The following is a 21,434-nucleotide window of genomic DNA, read 5'->3' on the forward strand; positions in this document are numbered from 1 at the left end:
GGGGGGGGGGGGGCGGGGGGGAGATGTCTGCACTTCACTGGATTAGCCTGCCAAGCTGGAAACCCTGCTATAATCTGGGACACAGATCTGAACTCGATCGGAAACAGGAGAGTCTGTCTCTACTCTGCTTCTTCTGTTTTTACACACCTTTCCCCCCTTCCTTTTTTGAAAAGTTGAACCTTTTTTGAAATAATCAGAGAGCTTCCATATACTTTTTACCCAGTAACATCCTGCAGAACTATAGTACAGTAGCACAACCAAGATACTGTCATTGGTGTAGTCAGGATGCAGAATGGTTCAGTCACCACAAGGATCCCTCCTGTTGCCCCCCTCCCTACTGCCTTATGTCAGCCACTAATATATTCTCCATTTCTGTAACTTTGGCATTTATATAAATAAAATCTTGCAGTATTTAACCTTTCTAGATTGTCTATGTTACTCAGCATAACTCCCTCAAGATTTATTCAGATAATTGTGTGTATCAATAGTCAATTGTGTAGTATTCCATTGTATGGATGTGCCATAGTTTAATATTCACCTGTTGAGAACATCTTGTTTTTTTCCAGGTTTTTACTATTATAAATAATGCTACTATTTACATTCATGTACATGTTTTTATGTGAACGTACATCTTCATTTCTCTGGGATAAATGCACAGAGTGCAATGTCTGGGTCATTTGGTAGTTGCATGTTTAATTTTTAAAAGAAACAGCCAAACTTTTCCAAAGTGATTGTACCATTTCACATTTCCACATTCATAGTGTATGAATGGTCCAGATCTTTACATCTTTACCAGTATTTGGTGTTGTCATTTTTTCCCCAGCTTTACTGAGGTAAAGTTGACAAATAAAATTGCAAGATATTTAAAGTGTACATGATGATTTGATATACACTATGGAAGGATTCACCCCATCAAGTTAACACATCCCTTACCTCATATATTTATGTGTGTGTGTGTGTGTGTGTGTGTGTGTGTGACATTTAAGTCCTACTCTCTTAGCAAATTTCAATTATACAGTAGTGTTATCAACTATAGTTGCTATGTTATTCATTAGGTCCTCAGATCTTATTCATTTTATAACTGAACGTTTGTGCCCTTTTACCAACCTTTCCCCATTTCTCCTATCCTGTAGCCCCTGGCATCCACTTTTCTGCTCTGCTTCTATGAGTTTGACTTTATTTTAGACTCCACATATAAGTGATACCAGGTGGTATTTGTCTTTCTTTGTCTGGCTTCTTTCACTTAGCATAGTATCTTCCATGTTCATCCATGTTGTTGCAAATGACAAGATTTCCTTCTTTTTAAAGATTGTATAATACTCCTTTGTCTATATATACTACATTTCTTTATCCATTCATCTGTCAACAGACACTTAGGTTGTTTCCATACTTGGCTATTGTGAATAATGCTGCTGTCAATGTAAGAATACAGATATCTCTTCAAGATAATGATTTTATTTACTTTAGATATATACCCAGGGGTGGGATTGCTGAATAATATGGCAGTTCTATTGTTAATTTCTTGAAGACCTCCATACTGTTTCCCATAGTGTCTGTACCAGTTGACATTGCCACAAACGGTGTACAAGAGTCCCCTTTTCTTCACACCCTTGCCAACAGTTATTACCTCATCATTTTTGTTATTATTATTATTATTATTATTATTATAGACATCCTAACAGGTGTAAACTGATATCTCATTGTGGCCTTGATTTGCATTTCCCTAATGATTACTGATATTGAGCACCTTTTCAATGTACCATTTGTTTGTACAAACACCATTTGTTTGCATTCCTTGGAAAAATGTCTATTTAGACCTTTTTCCCATTTTTAATTAGGCTATTTGTTTTTTACTATTGAGTTGTATGAGTTCCTTGTATATTTTGATATTAACTTACCCTTATTGGATATGTGGTTTACAAATATATAACTTTTTAAATTTTAGCCATTCTGACAGATGTGTAATGATCTCTTATTGTGGATTTAATTTGCATTTCCCCAATAGCTAATGATGTTAAACATCTCTTCATGTGAAAATTTGCCACTTATATATCCTCTTTGGTTAAATGTCTCTCCATGTCTTTTGCCCAATTTCTAATTGAATCATTTGTCTTTTTTTCTATTGACTTTTGAAAGTTTTTTATATATTCTAGATACTAGTCCTTTGTCAAATATGTGGCTTGCAAATATTTTCCCCCACTTTGTAGTCTGTCTTTTCATCTTCTTAATAAGGTCTTTCACAGATGAATAGTTTTTAATTTTGATGAGATCTCATTTATCAATTTTTCCTTTTATGGGTCATGCTTATGGTGTCAAGCCTAGCCCAAGAACTCTTTTTAGCATTAGATCCCAAAGATTTTTTTCCCTGATTTTTCCTCTAAGGTTTTACATTTAACATTTAAGTCCATGTTTCATTTTGAGTTAATTTTTGTATAAGGTATCTATGACTTAGGGCAAGTTTCTTTTTCTTTTTTTTTTTTTTTTCCCTACAGATGTCCAGCATTTGCTGAAAATCATTGAATTTGTTTTGTGCCTTTATCAAAAGTCAATTTTGAATATTTGTGGGGGTCACATCTTTATGTCCCCAGCACCACCACTTTCATCCACACCTCCAAAACTGGCAAAAGAGAGCAAAGAAACTGAGGATGTTATGACAGTGTGATTTTTAGTAAATAATACTACAGAAAGAATAGTAGCTAACATATATGGAATCTTTACTCTTTGCTGGAAACCTTATTCATTCCTCATAACATTCTGTAATGCACATACTATTATTTCCATTTTGTAAATGAGAAAACTGATTCAGAGGGGTTAAGTACCTTGTTTATGGTTAGTGGTAAATCTGGGAGTCAAATTCAGGTCTTGATCGTAGGACCCATCTTAAGCATTAGGCCACCCCTCCTCTCAATACCACTTCTTCATGTGTCAGATCATCCAACCACCCTGGCTAAAAACCACTTCTCTAATCTATAATCATAATAATGACAGCAACAGAGGACTAATTCCTGTTTTGAATGTGAAGGCAAGTCTTTACTGGTTTATAGCAACTCTCGGTTTATTACCATTGGTCTTCTCACTCTTCAGGAGGAAGTTCTAACTGGAGCAACAAACCCCTCATATCACCTATTCTACCTGTCCCCATCAGCTGCTACAGTATAAACCACCAAACTGCTCTGAGGCAGTGCTCCATTTCTCATTCCATTCTTAGCAATGTGATCCTTTTATGTGTATATGTGTGCATATATGTGCAGGATAGAGGGAAAGAGGGAAGGCTAGTAAAGGTTTAGGGGGACTTTGGCCTCCAAGTGTATGCTGGAAATTTCCCAGTGATTGAGTAGGCTGACTGATTAACCATGATGCTTTTAGTGTCTCTGAATTTGATCTGGGTCGGTGCTTCCTAAATTCTCCAAAGATGATCTTGTATCATATACAGGGAGCATTTTAGTTGATTGTCAGACCTTGAGATTTACATTTCCTTATTCTCTCCTATTTAACTGCTTGCCTTCCATTTTGCATTCATTGAGTTTTGGGGAGGCAGTATTGCAGTTTTAGGTGGTGGGAGGGGCAGGGAAGCATAAAGGCATAAAGAGAACAAAATTAGAAAGGTAGTGGTTAATTACCAACACGTGTCTGGGAAAATGCTTTATTGAAATTCAGAAAGAACTCAGCTGCACAAATCCATGAGTAATACAAAAATTATGATGATGTTCTGTCACTGATAAAAACCATTTATCCTTGTGGCACTTGAAAAACATCCTGACATAACAACTCCAAACACCTAACTTCTATCCTGAGGTTTCAGAAATTTTTCCAGAATTCAGAACATTGCAAGCTGTCTGGAAATTTCTATAAATGCATTCACAGGAAAGCCAAGTCAAAAACAGAAAATATTTTATCTCTGGCCATGGAGGAAACAAACCTGAACTTTGAAAGAAGGATTCTGTAGGCAATCATAGAGATTTTGAGTTCAATATTCATCATTTTGTAAAGAGGGTAGTCATTTTGAGACTGTCTTCACAGATACGCACTTCTTTGGAACACCTGAACTATGGAATTTCAAGTACAGTTTGAATTCGGAATGATCATAAAGCCTTTAAGTCTCATGACCCAAACACTCTTCAGGCTCCACTTCCCTTTCCTATCTAGCAGGTTCTTTCTTCCTCATTAAAATAATTCCAACAGCTAAGAGGTCATGGTGTCCTAATTCATTTTCTTTCATGGAAAGCAGGAAAGAGAAGACATCTACTGCCTCCTGAAAAATTAAGATGCTCTTTTCCCTTTAGACCTTGCTTCTGGGACAAGGCCACCCTTCTTACCTTCAGTCCCTTCCTTTGCCCTGGGAATCATCTTACTTTGAGATCTAGGAAGAAGAAGCTACCTGTATTGGTCTGGGGAAAATCAGGAAAGAGAAAACAACACAGTAATCTGAACAGAGAAAGTTTAATATAAGTATTAACTATAACAGGAGATGGCTAGTAAGAAGTAAAAAGAACTGTAAAAATGTAGGAATAGTAGAGATAAGGTGCAGCCACTATATGCACTGCTGAGTTAGAACAACCAAGGTGCAATGCCTTCCCCAGGGCTGAGATCCAGATCTCGTAGTAAAGGATACAGTTGCGGCTCACTGGATTTAGCAGAGAAATTGTTGTGGTGCTGTGCCAACATAACTCGCTAGAATTCTGCCTCCTGGAACTTTATAGAAATATGCCCTGTGGAACTTCTGGGAAATCTATTCTCTACAGTGCCAAGGAAAGCTGCTCACTCGGAGGGATCTTAGCATAGGCACTTCACTATAAAACCACCCGAGAAAGGGGTACTGGGAGATGCTGCTTGATGCTGCTGATTACCATGTACTACAGGAACTTCATGCTGGGAAAGCTGCAGGCACTGCAGAAACCTGGGGCTGAGGAAGCTGTGTGTGCTGCTAGAGTGAGGCCCTGGGAAGGTGGGTGTTTACACTGCAGGAGCCTGCAAGGCAAGCACACCAGCACACTGGTACCAGGAAGAAAAACCCCTTCCTTCTGAAATGTTTCTCTTGTACCCCCTACTGACAAAGCTTAACACTGTATCAACTGACAAATGCAAAATACTTAAAGGGCCCAGAACCCTTTTCAGAGAGCAAGTAACAAGGGTGAATTTGGAGTAAGAGGCAATACGTTGATAACTTGCATATCGACCCAGCTCAGATAATAGTAAGTCTCTAATAGCTCCTAGATCCAGCTCATGTTCTGAGTGGTCTCTCATCCTCTTATAATTAGGGAATAAAGGGATAGAAATCAGCTACCCTCTATCTCCCTATGTCTTTAATCACCCTTCCCCACATCCTGTGTAAAACCAGCCCCCAGGGAAAATGGTAGCTCTAGCTCTAGCTCTACTATTCAACGTCTCCTGCTCTACTAAATTCAAGTTACCCTCAACACTTTGTTCTCCACCTACCTTCAGTGTACCAGTTGGAATGGGGACAAACATTTACCAAATGTCTGACATATGTCACATGGCAGTAGAGGTGGTAGAGTTCAGTGGTTAAGAGCCTGGGCTTTGGAATCAGAATTTGATTAGAATCTTCTGCCACTTACTGTCTCTGTGATCTTGGGCAAGGTCTTTAACTTCTGTGAACCAAATGTGAATAAAGATAGTCATACCTGCAACTCAAGAAGGTTGTGAGGACTAAGCATAAACAATGTACCAAATATAATGCCCAACACTTAGGGTCAAAAGAGAGAAAGGTGTGTTCAAATCTTGGCCCATCTTTTACGTTGTGAGGTCTTTAAGCAAGCTACTTAAACTTTCCAGACTCACTTTGCTCCTCCATAAAATGAGAATCAAAATACCTGCTTCATAAGGTTGTTATGAGGATAAAATGCATATAAACTGCCTAGTGCAGTAATATGCAGAGAGAAGGTGCTCAATAAGTGGTAGTTATAAATAGAGGTGTGTCCCCATCGGGCATTGTGCTATATACATCTGTTAGTTTGTTTACTGCCTATTTCCTTTGTGTTCCCTACACTCACCCTAGCCTCTCGAATCTAGTACTTCTGCCTGCAGAAGGAGCATGAACAACATTCTTGACCAGATGACTGCCTACTGCAGGGACCCGACAGACATTCCTCTTAGCCCACAGGCCCTCCTGAGATGGAGATGGAAGGGCTTAGTTATTTATTCTGGCTTATGACAAAAGATCTTCATCTCTTGGCAAAGAACTAATTTCCTTAGTAGTTACACAATTGCTTCTTTGAAGTTGGTCACACACCAGGGGAAGAAAGAGCCAACTCCCAGACCTCTAAATCATCCTAAAATCGAAGTCTCATTCTACTCCCAGTCATTAGAGAGAAAGTAGGAAGAAAAGGGAAATGAGACTAAATCTTTTTGAAAAGAGCACGTTTTTCTAATGTCAGTGCAATATGCCCCTGACACAGAACATACCAAATGCCATATACATACTCCTCCTTTATTGAAAAAAAACTTTAGGTGCTTCACAAGCAGCCATTTATCCTCATGTATAAATATTTGGTTGATCTACTGCATAAGTGAAATCCCTGGGTACGACATCTTAACCGTTGTGTTTGAAACTCACACAACTTAGTAGGAGGCAGGGGTAGGCATGAAAATTGGAGGAGTCTGACTGTCCAATCAGTCTCTCCCACTGGGCATGCTTGTCAGAGCTCTTCTATGCTATGGGCCCCCAGCCATTATTTGCAGTGTATATTCCACAGGTATTAATCATACCCAAGGAACCTCTGCTTCACAAGGAAATCTTATACACAAGGAATAAGGCTTTGCTTTACTGGAGATCTCTTTATATTGCAGTTGATGAGGACTAAAGGCACCGTTTAGGGGATATTTCCTTGGAACTCACAAATAAAGACTTGTAGCAAGTCCTTTGCCTCTGAGCTAGTATGCGACATGCCATTTGAAACTGTTTAGTAGTATGTGCCCAAGTTTTTTTGTCTGTCCAGCTTGCAGTCTGAAGGGTGTCCCACAAAGTAAGGCATACATGATGCTCCTGTAATTTTTTTAAACATAAATTTGTGAGAATTCTTACTTTCTCATTTGATGCTGTTACTCAGCAAAACTCTCATGCTTGACTCTCTAGCACCAGAGTGTGCCGAACACCTCATGCCCAATATGATTGCTTAGACATTCCCTCCAGGCAGAAATTGTGATTCTGACTCACCCTTTTACCCAGCCTGTACCTAAAAATCTTGCAGCTGGCATTTGCTCTCAAAAGATAGTATAGCTGCAGGCCATCACCTCTAGAGAAACAGGAAGTGCTCACCTTGCCAATTTCCCACATGTCCTATCTAACTTTCTGAGCAATTTCACTAGCATTCCTACAAAGGAAACTTAACACTAACTGGCAAAGACAAGCCTACCCAAACGGAGACCTTGGAACACAGCTGCTCTTCTGGCAGAGAGGCAATTGCTGCTCATGGTGACACAGCTCTGCTGAGTAGGCACACACAGGTGAGAATGGGTGACACAAGGTACCCCAGCAGCTACTGGGTGTTGAGGGGGAGTATATCTACCACCCAGAGACCTGGATATGGGATTAGGATAAAAATGATTTTATAACTTTTTTTTTTTATTTGAGAGAGAGACAGAGAGAGAGAGAGAGAGAAAGAGAGGGAGTGGAGGAGAGGGGCAAAGAGAGAAAGAGAATCTTGAGCAGGCTCCATGCAGAGCCAAACATGGGGCTTGATCCCATGACCCTGGGATCATGACTTAAGCTGACATCAAGAGTCCAACATTCAACCAACTGAGCCACTCAGGCACCCCTAGGATAAAAATGATTTTAAAAGAGCACAAAAACATGACACATTTGTTTACATTGATTCGAATGGTTTGAAAGGAGAGTTCTTTATTTTTCAGCCTCTGCCATTGTTTTAATTTTTTTTTTTTTTTTTTTTTTTTTGCTTTCTCCACTGAAGCAGAAGACAGCAAGGACAGCTCCTCAGTCTCCCACCATATGTCTCTGCTTCTTGGCTACCCCTACCTGACTCACCTTCTATTGCAGGGGGCGGAAGAGCTATAGATGTTAGGATTTGTTTTGCTTTTTAGGCTCAAAAAAATTTTTAAAGGCAAAAAACATGTTTAACAGATAAAAAGTGACTAGCAGTTCATACCCTGGGAAGACAGAATAAGAGAAGATAGATTAATATTCCTGTAGGAAAGATTTTTTCATGTGGGCTTAATATAAGGAATAACTTTGATCATAAAGATTTCCATGAGGATTAAGACAATACTTAAGGAGATTGCAGCTGTGGGTAGGAGTATCTGCTTCTTTATGCTGCGTGTTTGGGTAAAAATAGATCCTCTACCTCCAGGCTGATATTCAGACAGTGTACGCTGAATGGCTATATCAGTTTAATAATAGTGAATAAAACTCTGGTACCAGTTGGTAAATAGTTACTGCCAAGAACCCCATAAGTCATCACTGGGTACCCTGGCCAATAAATAATCACTGCCCAGATCCCCCTAAATGACCACCTGTCACACAGGCCACCCTGATCCTCCTGGTATTCCCCCAGGCTTCCCCATTGTCTAGCAATAATGGATTGACCTCTGGCACAGCCAAGGCGCCTCCTGGATCCTGCTCAACTGCTAAGGTTCAGTGTCCAGTTCTGTTAGCTCATGCCTTGCTGCTGTTTGAATATTTTGAATATACTGTCTGGTTCCCCAATTTTATCCCCATGACTTGAGATCATTTTGGAAGACAGAGCTAACCAGCTTACCAGGGGTATCCCTAGTAGAGGTTATTGCTCTTAGGTAGGCTAAGCTTAGTTAGTGAAAGAAAAAAATTAATATGGAGAATATTAACAAGATTAACTTGGGGAGCATTTTTTTTTAATTTTTTTTTCAACGTTTATTTATTTTTGCGACAGAGAGAGACAGAGCATGAATGGGGGAGGGGCAGAGAGAGAGGGAGACACAGAATCGGAAACAGGCTCCAGGCTCTGAGCCATCAGCCCAGAGCCTGACGCGGGGCTCGAACTCACGGACCGCGAGATCGTGACCTGGCTGAAGTCGGACGCTTAACCGACTGCGCCACCCAGGCGCCCCTAACTTGGGGAGCATTTTTAGAAAAGTTACGGAAAGCATTTCTGTTCAAAAACATAACCAACAAGTCCTGTGAGCCACCATTATTGTCAGGCAATCCAATGCTCTCAGCAGATTAAAGTAGGTAAAATCTGATATAGCACTATACTGGCTATTTCTTCATTCACTATGCCATATCCTAGGGGTAAGTTAACAGTATATGAGGTACCATTCCTGCCCCAAAAGTTCTTAAATCCTGCAGTGGAAATATTGCAGGCACCCAGTTAACTATTCATACAAGGTAAAATGCTAACAGGCATTTAGAGAATCACATGAGTGCTAAATGTCTCTTAGGTATAAAGTCAGCATACTTTCTGTGGAACCCCCAGACTAGAAAATGTTCAGTTCCTGTGAAACAAAATAAGGGGGTTCACTTAGACAAAATCAGATTATCTCTGTAATATTATATTAGTACTGACTCTGTGATGATGAGTAATATCTATTAAAAAACTTATTGAAATCAGTAGAATGATGCAAAACAGAGCATTGAAGGATTCCTTCTGTTCCCATGATGGAAACATATTGGATAATTTTGATTCACTTATCATCTTCTATGAAATTATATTTGCTAATAGAATGCAAACATCATTGGCAAAGAAAGAAGAGCAGAGATGAATCATTATGATGAATGTTCAAATAAAGAGCATCAGATTCAGGAAGTTACATTATTATATTGCCTAAATAAAACCAACCACGATTTCCCACTGCGAACAATCTTAGGCCTTTATATATAACACACTTGTTAAAGTGCAGCAACTGGAACACTGATTCCTCCTGGGTAATGCTGGGGTTGGTACTACTGTTGCAGTGGCCCTCTGGAAACCTCACATTGTTTTCCTGTTTGAGGTTCTCTTAGCCCTCTTGGGTAAGATGCATTCTTTGTAATTTGTTGGTATCTATTTGGCTTTCTTCATTTCTTTTTTTTTTTTTTAATTTTTTATTTTTGAGAGACAGAGTACAAGTAGGGGAGGGGCAGAAAGAGAGGGAAACACAGAATCCGAAGCAGACTCCAGGCTCTGAGCTGCCAGCATAGAGCGTGATGTGGGGCTCAAACTCACGGACCAGAAGATCATGACCTGAGCTGAAGTCACATGCTTAACCAACTGAGCCACCCAGGAGCCCCTGGCTTTCTTCATTTCTGATTAGCAATCTCCTGCCCCAAACTTTCTACCATGAGCTGGAATGGGAAGGGGAATGTGGAAACATGGCATGTCTCGTACCATCTGCAAACCCACTCACCTTCCAGCCTTACCCTGGGATCTCTGGCACTTGCCAAATGGCTTCCCTGTATGATAAACTCGAAAGGATTGAAGTTGCATCTGTGTGTGGTAGGGAATGGGCTCTCTTCAGAGAGAGCCTCATGTCAGACATGATGTTTGTCTTACTCTTTTGCCTCATTCACGGAATCAGTTCTCACTGAGTGCCTACTGTGCACCAAGTGTAGCCTCTTTCACTTTATTCCTAGAAGTCAATCTGCCTGTCTTTTCCCACATGGTTTGGCCAATTCGTTGGTGTCCTGAAATGTATCAACCTCAGTTCTCCCCTCTGATGAGCTTAAGTGGAATTTAATAATCCCTGCTAAATTGTCTTGTGACTCTGTCACATGAATAAAGTCTATGGACTCTAGGTTAGAGTGTAAGCATCAGATTAATTTTACTACAAAGGTCAGGCAGCTATCCTGGCATTCTGTTTTGCTTGAAGGTTAGTCACTGCATGCTTGACCCAAACCTTCCTGTCTGAGCTGTATTCAAAACAGATTTCAAGATATAGCCAGATTGAAAAACAGACACTTGGAGTAAAAGACTGTATACTCTGACCCCACTGGAAATAGCAAGCAGCTTTAGTGATTTTATGTGTATATACAATACATCATCATCTCTAGGAGGTGATGGGCACTAACCTCAGCACCTCTTGTTCCCAAAGCAAATGTATGCTCATCTTTTCCACCTAGCTGCTCATGTCAGAGGAAAGAAATATTTCTTCCTAAATGACTTCTAAGCTTCTTGCCCGGGAAGTGTTGCCCCTGGGGAAGCAGGACCTATCAGAGGAGTTTGGCCCAAAAAAGAGATAATTGTATTCAGATAATGGCAGACACCTCCATCCTGGTTCCCTTTAACGTTCATCTGTCTTCCTAATTTACCATGGGCTCTCTCTTTCCAGCTCACCTCCTTTGGCCAGCCCTGTTGTGAGTTCATGCACTCCTGATGTATGTGTCTAATATACTTGTCATTTTGAGTTCTACAAGTAACATTCATGTAATAACTTGCCATTTATATTCCTGGAAAAATCCAAAGATTGGCTCTGAGGCTATAAAGTTGCATCCAGTCTATTGTCAGAACTATAATACCTTGAAGCTATAGGGGCTGGAGTCACAAACTTCTTATAGCATGATACTTCCTTTGGGCATAATTGTGGTCTACTTCAAATTTCCTACAAAGAGATAGTAGTGGTAGACGATAGGTCCTATAGAGGGAGATATAGTCTGGTTGCAATTCTGAATTTAATTTTCCTCAATGAGAAATTCACAAGTAGATGTAGAGAAGCTCTTTAACCTGTTGCTTCTTACGATGTTCAGCTTTCACATGTGACAGTCACACTGCTGACCACTGTGTACAGCATAATGTGCATATTCAGCGGTTGAGTTTTCTAGAACAATCGGCAGCTTCTGCCCAAGTCTCCTACAGTCAGTTGTATTTGTAAGACAAAGCAAGGTGAGGTATGTAGGCTGAGACTGTGGAGCACAGGAAAATGCAAAGTGAAGTGGCTCAGGAAGGCATCATTTTGAATGCTGTTGAATACCAGCTAAGTCACTAAAACAGATCCAAAATGCTTTTTGTCAGGAAAATTCAATCTCTCTTTGCAGAAACCCTATGAGTGGGCTAACGCTTTACCTGCACAAGCACACAAGTCAGACACCTTCATTTCTAAAACACTTTTCTAATACATTTCTAAAAACTTGGACACTTCATATGCCTAACAGCTAAAATAAGAAGAGTGGCCCACAACACAGACGGTCTACCTTCCATGTGCTCACCAGAATACTCCATCTCAAATTATCTGCCCTCTAGCTCTTAGCTGTACATACAGACATTGCCAACCAGATGTACTTGCCTGAGTAGCACTGTCCCCAAGGAAGTAAGCCCTATCAGTGCAGTTTGGTTCAAAATTGACATGATCAGGGTGCCTGGGTAGCTCAGTCGGTTAAGCATCCAACTTTGGCTCAGGTCATGATCTCACTGGTCATGGGATCGAGCCCTGCATTGGGCTCTCTGCTGTCAGCTTGGAGCCGGCTTTGGATCCTCTGTCCTCCTCTCTCCGCCCCTCCACTGCTTGCCCTCTCTCTCTCAAAAATAAACATTTTTTCAAAATGACATGATCATATTAAAATAACGGCAGACACCTTCATCCTGGTTCCCTTGAACCTCATCTAATTTACCTCATGCTCTCTCCTGTTCATCTCCTTTGGCCACCCCTCTTGTGAGTACATTCACTGTTGATAGAAGTGTCTAATGCACTTGTCAGCTTAAGTTCTTCTAGTAACATTCATGTAGGAATGTACCAACATCCTACCTTTCAGGTTTTCTCATTCTTTTCCTCTAATGAGTAGGACAAGCAGGATTGTCACTTTATACTTAGGCTTTTTATGAGTTTTGCTTGGTCTTCATATTGTGTGTGAATCTGCTCACCTCCACCCTCAACTAGATCATACACTCTCTGAGAGAGTAACAGTCTTTTACTTCTCTTGTATGTTTTTCAGCCACTAACAAAAACCATAAGAAGGGCTCAAGAAGTACCTTCGTTCATTCATTCGTACAACTAAGAAATACCATCCAAATGGATTATACTAGTTTCTGAATTCAAGTATACTCTTTTTTAACTCTGAGGTTGTATTGTAATCTACTAAAGTTAAAAAAGGTTTTCTGTGGTTCTGTGCTCTGTACTACAACCAGATATTCTAACTGTAGTGGCTTAAGGATTCTATGCTTTTCACTGCAGCTGAGAAAGTGACTACAAACTGATCCACTGCATTCAGTAGGTGCTGTTGTCATCAAAAGAGCAGCCCAAAGCCCTTTGCTTGTATACCTTGGCTGCCCAACTTCTGTTATGGAATGGTGGTACCACCTCTGCTAATTTTCACTTAACCTCTCCATGCCTCCCTGTTTTCTTCAAAAAAGCCCATCAATATCCACCTGCCTTCCAGGGATGTTTTGAGGACATAATGCTGATAAGAAAACATTCTCTATGAGAGAATATTGATGACAGTTGTTGTGTAGCCACAAAAGGAGAGGGCACTCAGCAGTAATTGGGGGCCATGTTTAGCCACCCAACCACCCATTATCGTTAGTACTCAGATTGATTCTAATGCATCATAATAATGCAACTTGTAATCCACATGTGGGGGGGGTAATTTATTGTCAGGTGGCGATTGTTAGTAATAACAAGCTGTTTGAACACATTCAGAACATAGTTGTACACATCTCCTGTTTTTCTTCCTTCCTTTGTTTGCAAGTCTAATTTTATACCCTTTTGCCTCTCTGATTTTCTCCTTTTACACTGTATATTGTATTATTTTTATTCTTTAAATAAGCTTAGTATCTCAATGAACAGCTGGAACACAGGAGACTGATTTGGAAAAGCAGTTTAAGAAACAAAGTCCAATTTAAGGATGGTGGTGGATTTTATCACTCAGCTTTATTAATGGACCTCATTCCCACTGTATCTTCTTTCCCTAATGCATTTGTATAAAAGCTCTTGCCTCTCTCATTAACCCCTTTGGCTGGTGTTAACTCATTCCTGGGCATTTGTTGCCATAGCTGCAGCCGTCCCTCAGCTGGATCCCTCCTGTTAGTCCCTGCAAGGGCCATGAGGGGCTGGCCTGCTTGTTCCAGGCGTCAGCTGTTAGGCGGAGGGCAAGAGCCTTGCAACCTCAGAGGTCAAACTGTCTGTCCCATGTACTTAAGCTCTGTCTATAGTTTTTTTTCTTAGCAGCAGATGGGCATGTGGCTGTCCAGCCTCAAGGCTGGGAAACGTGTGGGAACATTACCAACACCCTTCTTCCCTCACCCCCTCCTGGGCACCCAAGCAGATAGCCTAGCTCCATATTCAAAAAGATAATCGATATTCCCCCTGTGTTGCTTGAACGTCTTCCTTCAACACCTGCGGCAGCTGTGGGGAATCATGCGAAACTTTCGTCTGTTCGCTGAAATAATTGCCAGCAGTTTTATGGAACGTCTCTTGTGTGTATTTTTGCCCATTTACAGATTTGATTATATCGTTTGCAGAACGGAAACGTGGCTTTTCACTGCTTACTCTCATTCTCACAGATCTTCAAGGAGAAACCCTTTTAAAAACAAAATGGAAATGACATGCAAATGGTTATGTTAATATCACACAGGCAAAAGTCAGGACCTTCAGAAGGTTCCTTAGGCACAAACTGATCACGTGATGAGCACATCTTGCATACATTTCTGTTTGAGTTACCAGCCAGAACCGTCCTATGAGAAATGACTAAGAAGAGAAAATGTTAGATGCCTGTAATGTGTGACTACTTTCTGCCCTAGGCTCCAACACTGACGTAAGCCGAGCAAACACAACTCCCACACACGCAGATTGGGCAGGTACAGTGGGATTTGAGGAAGATGTTTGAAGGTGGAAAGTTTCCATGTAGACCGGTAATAGAGAGTTAGAAAAGAAAATTTAATTTTGTTTTCACTGTGCCAGCTTTGCCAGATAGCTGGCAAGGGTATATCTGTGGATTAGCTACAGATTTAGAAAATTCATATCTAGTCCTTTACCTTGACTTTGACAGAATTTATATTATGGCATCAACAACAGCAGCAGAATAGCTGCATCATTAACAACTAACATTTACAGTATATTACAGCTTGAAAAACACTTTTAGAATTAATATCTCTTGTCTAACCATCTCACCAACTCTGTAAGATCAATTTTATATAGTTGTCTGCATTTTTGTGAAGAGGGAACCAAAGCTCAGAGTAAGTAACTTGCGTGAAGTCACACAGCCAGTAAATAGCATAGTCTTCTGACTCCAGAACCCTGAAATACCCATGCTAGGCAATACATACACTCCTGTCACTCTGCTCTTTAGCCCACTGCCACCTCCGTGTCCCCAAACCTCCGGGTAAACAAATCAAGGTCCATGCAGTGATCTGCTTGAAAAACAAAAGGATGGGGCACCTGGGTGGCTTAGTCGCTTAAGTGTCCGACTTCACCTCAGGTCATGATCTCGTGGTTCGTGAGTTCAAGCCCCGCATCGGGCTCTGTGCTGACAGCTCAGAGCCTGGAACCTGTTTCAGATTCTGTGTCTCCCTGCCCCCACCCCTCGCACTCTATCTCTCTCTTAAAAATAAAAAATAAACATTAACAATTTTTTTAAAAATTAAAAAAAAAGAAAAAAGGAAAGTAGCCATACTGCAAAAAGAATTACTGTGTTTCCATATGGGTTCACAATTAAATGATATCTTTAACACTCCTGTTTGTTCATAGATCACAGACTACTAGACAAGCTGCACCGGGCGGACAGAGAAACAAAGGAAAGGGGAGAAATGTGAAAGAGAACAGCACAAATTAAAGCTCCCAGCAACTGGAGAATCCTTTAGAAATTCAGATAAAAGAAGAGGTAGCATCGTCATAGGTAGCAGTACTGTAAGGATACACAAGTAGTGATCAACACAAACTTCAGAATAGCGCTTGCCTCTGAGGGGAGATGGAAAGAATTGGGAGGGGCATGTGAGGTCTTTAAAAGTTATAATTATATTGTTTTTTAAACCACATGTTGGGTACACAGTTTTCATTGCACCATTTTTTTAGACTCTACATTTGTCTCTTATAAATTCCCCTTTGTACCTACCTACTCAATATTCAATTTAAAAAATTAGAAAAAGATAGTGTGAGTCAGTGGACAAATGGATTTGATATACAGAAATTAGCTTCATTTTTAAGGAAGGTAGCCACTCTTGAAAGCTAGTTGCACTTTAATTTTAAAAAAAGTAACCATTTTGCTCTGACAGTGTCTCCCAGTGACATAACAGTTAGTTTTTCAAGAAGAATTATGTGTGGGGAGGGCATGCTTTCCCACAATTTTCCCAGGGTCTTTGGGCATTTCGGCTGCCTTGCCCCTCCTCTCTCCTTCCTGACAGTGAATTTCCAGCTTCTGGGAGGAGAAAGAACAGTGGCACGGATATTTGGAAATTTGAAGTTAAGTGCTTGAACCGTAGCCACAGATTTATGGATTGTTACCCAAAGACTTCTTATCTTTTGGCTTTCCTTGGTGTTGGACCTGACAGAAAATGCAGTGAACAGGTGAGCTTGTATATTTTTGTCACTGGTTGGTTTCTCTCTGACCAATCTAGGCAAGCTGTAAGCACAGGCTGACAGGAATTACGGCTTTTCTTCCATGTGGAAATAAGTGGATAAGCAAATACTCCCAGCCTGATTTTCTTTCCAATTCATTATTTACAGGGAATTCACCCTCTGTAATCATTTTCAAATCAAATTTGCTCTACCAATCCCTGTAAGATTTGCTCTGGAGATCATCACCAACCTATATATCTTTTATTTTTTAGCAGCTTATGCCCCCTCCCTGTTAATGCCAATTAAAAAAACAAACACAAATGGATTAAAGGTGATGTCACTAGTTGCCTAGAGATTCACTCAGGAAGAAAATTTAAGTTACAGCAGAAATGGATAAAAGGAAGGAAAGCCAATAACTCATGCACGTTTGCTATCTGGACTACTATTGGTGTATTAAAATAGTTAGGAGAACTATTTAATTAAAAGAGGAAAAATATATCATATGTAAGATAGATTCCAGGAAAGGCACTATTATTAATATTGTCCCAGAATCACAAACTGACGACCAACACACTTACATATGGATTGTCCCTGGAGCAGGCTGATACAGTGGGTGCCCTCTGCCCAGCTGTCAGAGATCACAGCTTATGGCCATAAATAACTCCCTTTGTCTTATTGGAAGGATGGCCATGAAAAGCAAGCTCTCCTGCCTACCCCATTGCCTCCCATCCTCATGATGGAAATGAAAAAGTGATACTAAGTAATGCTGGCCCTCTTCCACCACAGATGGGGTGACCACAAGTGAGAACATGGATGTAAATGCCATCCATGGTTTTGGGGAAAAAAGCAAATGGATTTTGGAAGCAGGTCTGATGAGTTTGGGGTATATACAGTGGAGGAGGAGGGTAATGTTGGAAAATATTTTGAGGATTTTATTAACGGTACCACTTTTCAAAAATGTAGCAGATGAGAAGCATATAGATTAGTCCTACTGTTCTTTCTGGCAGTGCTCTTGGTAAAGAACTGGTTAGAAAGAAGCCATATTGTTCTTTTCTGTGTAAATACATACCCAGAAGTGGCTAATTCCTGTACTGGTATTTTCCTGTCCTTTTCACAACTGAAGGGATTATAATACTCCCCCTTTTTTTCCAACCACAAATGACCCCTGTTGTCTATAAGATATCAGAGGTAATGCCCACTATTGTTACTATATTCACAATAATTACTAGTATTTCACTACCACTTACTGAGATAGCCACTGCAATGGACTTCTTTTCATATATTTTCTTCTTTAACCCTTACCACAGCCCTATGAGATAGGTACTATTACTATCCTCATGTTTCAGATGTGGAAAATGAAAACCAGAGACATTAAGTCATCTTCCTAGCATCACACAGCTAGTAAGTAGAAGGCCAGGATGAGATCCAGTCCAAAACCATGATCTTAATGGTTATAACCCTATATTTCCTTTATTCAGGGTCACACAGCCTTAAGGGTTAAGAGTTTATCATGCTTGGTCTGGCCAAAGGCCTGATGGGGGTTGGTGAAAGTGTGTTGCAATTTTGAAAAAAAAATCAATTACTTTGAAACATGAAGTGTGGGGTGGGGGCAGTGTGAAGTTCTGTATGGTACAAGCTATTGTTTTCTGATTATTTGTTAAATTGAGGTGGAGTTTAAAAACTTGAGTTAGGCTGCTTGTTGAGGTAAAGAAGCTAGAAAGGGGCCAGGGCTGCTGGCATAAGGCAGAGCCATTAGTCACTGCCTCCTGTGGCTGTATGTGTATATATAGCATTGGCCTTAATATTTGAAGATGACTCTGCTGAGGCAGCCAATTCTCAAACCAAAGTTCCCATTATCAGTAGGATTTAACACTTGACTTGTTTATAGGGGTCATGGCCAGTGTCCCACCCCTCTGACTTAGACCATGGCCTTGTAGTTAGTGTCTTACAAAGCAAGTTAAAAATATAGTCTAATACTCATCCTCCCAGAGTCCAACCAACTGGAGAATACAAAATGACTCCAGTTTTTTAATATTGTACTTTTAGGAGAGAGGAATAAGTAAACTGATATGGAAAATATTCTCCACCCATGCCCATCGCCCCCCCCCCCAACAAGGACAATTTCTGTTCTAGGTTTTAGACTTAGCACAAATACAGCCTTATCTCCTACACCTTTTAAGATAGTAGAGGTAGAGAGCCAAAGCATAAGAGACTCTTAAAAACTGAGAACAAACTGAGGGTTGATGGGGGGGTGGGAGGGAGGGGAGGGTGGGTGATGGGTATCGAGGAGTGCACCTGTTGGGATGAGCACTGGGTGTTGTATGGAAACCAATTTGACAATAAATTTCATATTAAAAAAAAAGATATCCACAGTATCATCATAATTGGTTTATCCTTCAAAAGCTACTTCAAAGTCACTTCTGCATCTTAACATCACTTTCTCAATGCTTCTGCTCCCTCTCTACCACCACCTCTCCTCCTAGTAGAGTAACTGCCTCCCCTTCATATCTCTGTTTAACCAGTATCAAACTATGCAATAGTTTGTCTGTCTCTCCCACTAGTCTGTGAGCCCCTCAAAGGGCAGGGAAACATGGATTTTTCACCCCTGGTACCACCAAATAGTGCATGGATTTAACATGTTCTTGAATTAATATTCAGAATGGATCCTGAAGCCCTGCCATAATCTCACTTAAAGATTCAGGTACAGCCAGCACTTACTGACCACCTGGGTTTTCACCACAACCTGGTGAAAGGGGTGGTATCATTCTTATTTATACATGGGGAGACTGAAGCTCTGTGTTTCTCCAATTTGTAGTGGGCGTAAGAGATATCTAGGGTGCTTGTTCAACAGGCAGATTCCCCAGCACCACCCAGATGGAAACCTCAGCTGTGGACCCTGGAACTTGGCTGGTTAGCAAGCATTCCAGGTGATTGTGATGCACATGATTGGACCACACTTTGACAAATACAGGTGTGAGTGATTGCGATACAGCAAGAAAATAGTGGAGCCAGAGTTGAAACTCAGCCCTCCTGATCTGTGTTGTACTTTCTATCCTATGGCAAGGAAGTATACTGAAACACGTTGAAAAGATTTTCAGCAACAAGGGCTAAAGTAAAATGGCTTGGGGATTAACCCCAGGACCATTTTTTTTCCTCCAAGAGACCTTGTCAGACTTCTAACAGCAGAGCAGAGGGCTGCCAAATCATCTCTTACGCAACTTACCTCAGGAAAGCACAGACCACAGAACTTTGGGAACTTACAGAATTTATGCTTCTCTTTGTTTTTTCTTTCTCTGTTTCCCCTCCACCACCAGCCACACCATTAACTTAAAGAGCATACATAGTACCTGAACTGCAATTAGTTTATTGGTTAAATATTAAGATTTCTAATTGAAAAGCCGTAGCTACAACATTTGGGATCCTGACAGTAATATTAAAGTGTTTGTTTCAAAACTAGGAAAAGAAATGTGTGTTTTAATAGGCAATTAGCACAGATGTTCGAAGAGCTGGGATAAGGTAGCTTTTTTTGAGGCCCAATTATGCTTTCAGTGTTTTTTGTCTAAATATTAGGTAAGAAATGTGGAATGAATGCAATGATGCAATCTAAAAACCAGACGGCCATAGTCAACCATTCAATCAAGACCAGGGTAACATGAGTGCACTGGTATCTCAGAAGCCCAGAAGTCAGGAATGGGAAGGATGGACCATAGTCCAGAAAAGCCCAACAGAGCCTTTGTAGTGCAGCTAGCCCCTGCTTTTACTGACTGAGGAAGCCTCCAAGGTTCTAATGGTGGAGCCTGTTGGACTTCCAGGACCCCTGCATCCAACCTCAACCTATTCTCTTGGCTCACATTCAGCTCATAACCTGGAAGTGACAAGGACTATTCCTGAGATTCTTCAGTCTGTGCCAGCCCACCTTAAAATAACAAAGGAGGCCCTTGTCTCCAGCTCACAGAAGTGGGAGAAGAGACCCCCACAGGGCAACCAAATGGTTTCTTTCTTAGTGGGAAAAAAAAAAAACAAGGAAAAGATAAAGGAAGTGGGGTTAAGATCACGAATGAATATTTGCTCAGCATTTTTTATAGTATAGTGAGAGTATTATAGCTCAGTGGTTAAAAGTTTAGGCTTTGAAGCTATACTGCCTGAATTTGAATTTCAACTCCAGCATTAACTTCATCTGTGACCTTGAGCAACTTTCTAACTTCTTTGTCTTTCATTTTCCTCATCTGTAAAATGGGTATGAAAATACTACCAATCTTATAGGGTTGTTGTGAGGATTATATTATATAATACATATACAGATTTAAAACAGTGTTTGGCACATAATAAACATTTAATCAATACTAGGAATCAACATCGTTATCATTAGGTAAATAATACAGGTTAATAAACAGGCTAAAAGGTGTGTTGAACTTGCCTAAAGTCATACAGCTAGTAAATGATAGAGCCAAGATTTTATTTTAGATCTATCTGGCTCCAGGTCTGTATTTCTTCCACTGTACCTTGTTGCCTTTATAAATACGGGATATATGCTGTGAGCTCCTTGGAGAAGTGCATGCCAAGAACTGTGTCTTTCTTCTTCCTTACTACACCCTATCCCCACTGCAACTGCCATCTGGAGGGCTGGCTTAGCACTCTAGCTTCTTATAGATCTATTTAAAAACCTTTAATATCCTTGTAACTGCCCCAATATGGAGGTAGCTGTCTCCAGGACCCTCCAGCTTATAGACTAAAACAATGAATCATCCAGGATAAGGGTTAGTTTCTGAAAGCACTCTCTACCCCAAGGTTCTCATCTGCATACCTTGAGGATCAAGCTATTGTCTCCTACCCTGCCCATGTGATTACTTACAATATAGACTAGCATAAAACCTTTCCCTTTTGTCTCTCCCCCACCTCCTCTCCTCTTCCCCAAGGAAGAATATGTTGTGACATCCTGATCCCCTTGAGTGGCTCTTTGATCCATTCTTGGTAACACTCATAAGGAAATAAAGCCCTTGCTTGTCTAATAGCATCATCTCTCT

At 40.5% G+C, this 21,434-nt stretch overlaps 1 protein-coding gene across 9 annotated transcripts in view; it reads left to right on the forward strand.

Moving 5' to 3' along the window:
- Positions 1-21,434, forward strand: part of ENOX2 (ecto-NOX disulfide-thiol exchanger 2) — a 286,573-nt gene that overhangs the window by 190,615 nt on the left and 74,524 nt on the right. The window contains exon 1 of one of the 9 annotated variants that reach the window (XM_040468178.1): positions 16,257-16,419. The exons of the other annotated variants lie outside the window; for them this stretch is intronic. The gene's annotated coding sequence lies outside the window, so the exon portion shown is untranslated. Of the gene's footprint in view, positions 1-16,256; positions 16,420-21,434 lie in introns of those variants that run through there. 9 annotated transcript variants of the gene reach the window in all.

The sequence above is a fragment of the Herpailurus yagouaroundi genome, unplaced genomic scaffold (assembly GCF_014898765.1).
Source record: "Herpailurus yagouaroundi ecotype Mexico unplaced genomic scaffold, PumYag 67681, whole genome shotgun sequence".
NCBI classification, from domain to species: domain Eukaryota; kingdom Metazoa; phylum Chordata; class Mammalia; order Carnivora; family Felidae; genus Herpailurus; species Herpailurus yagouaroundi.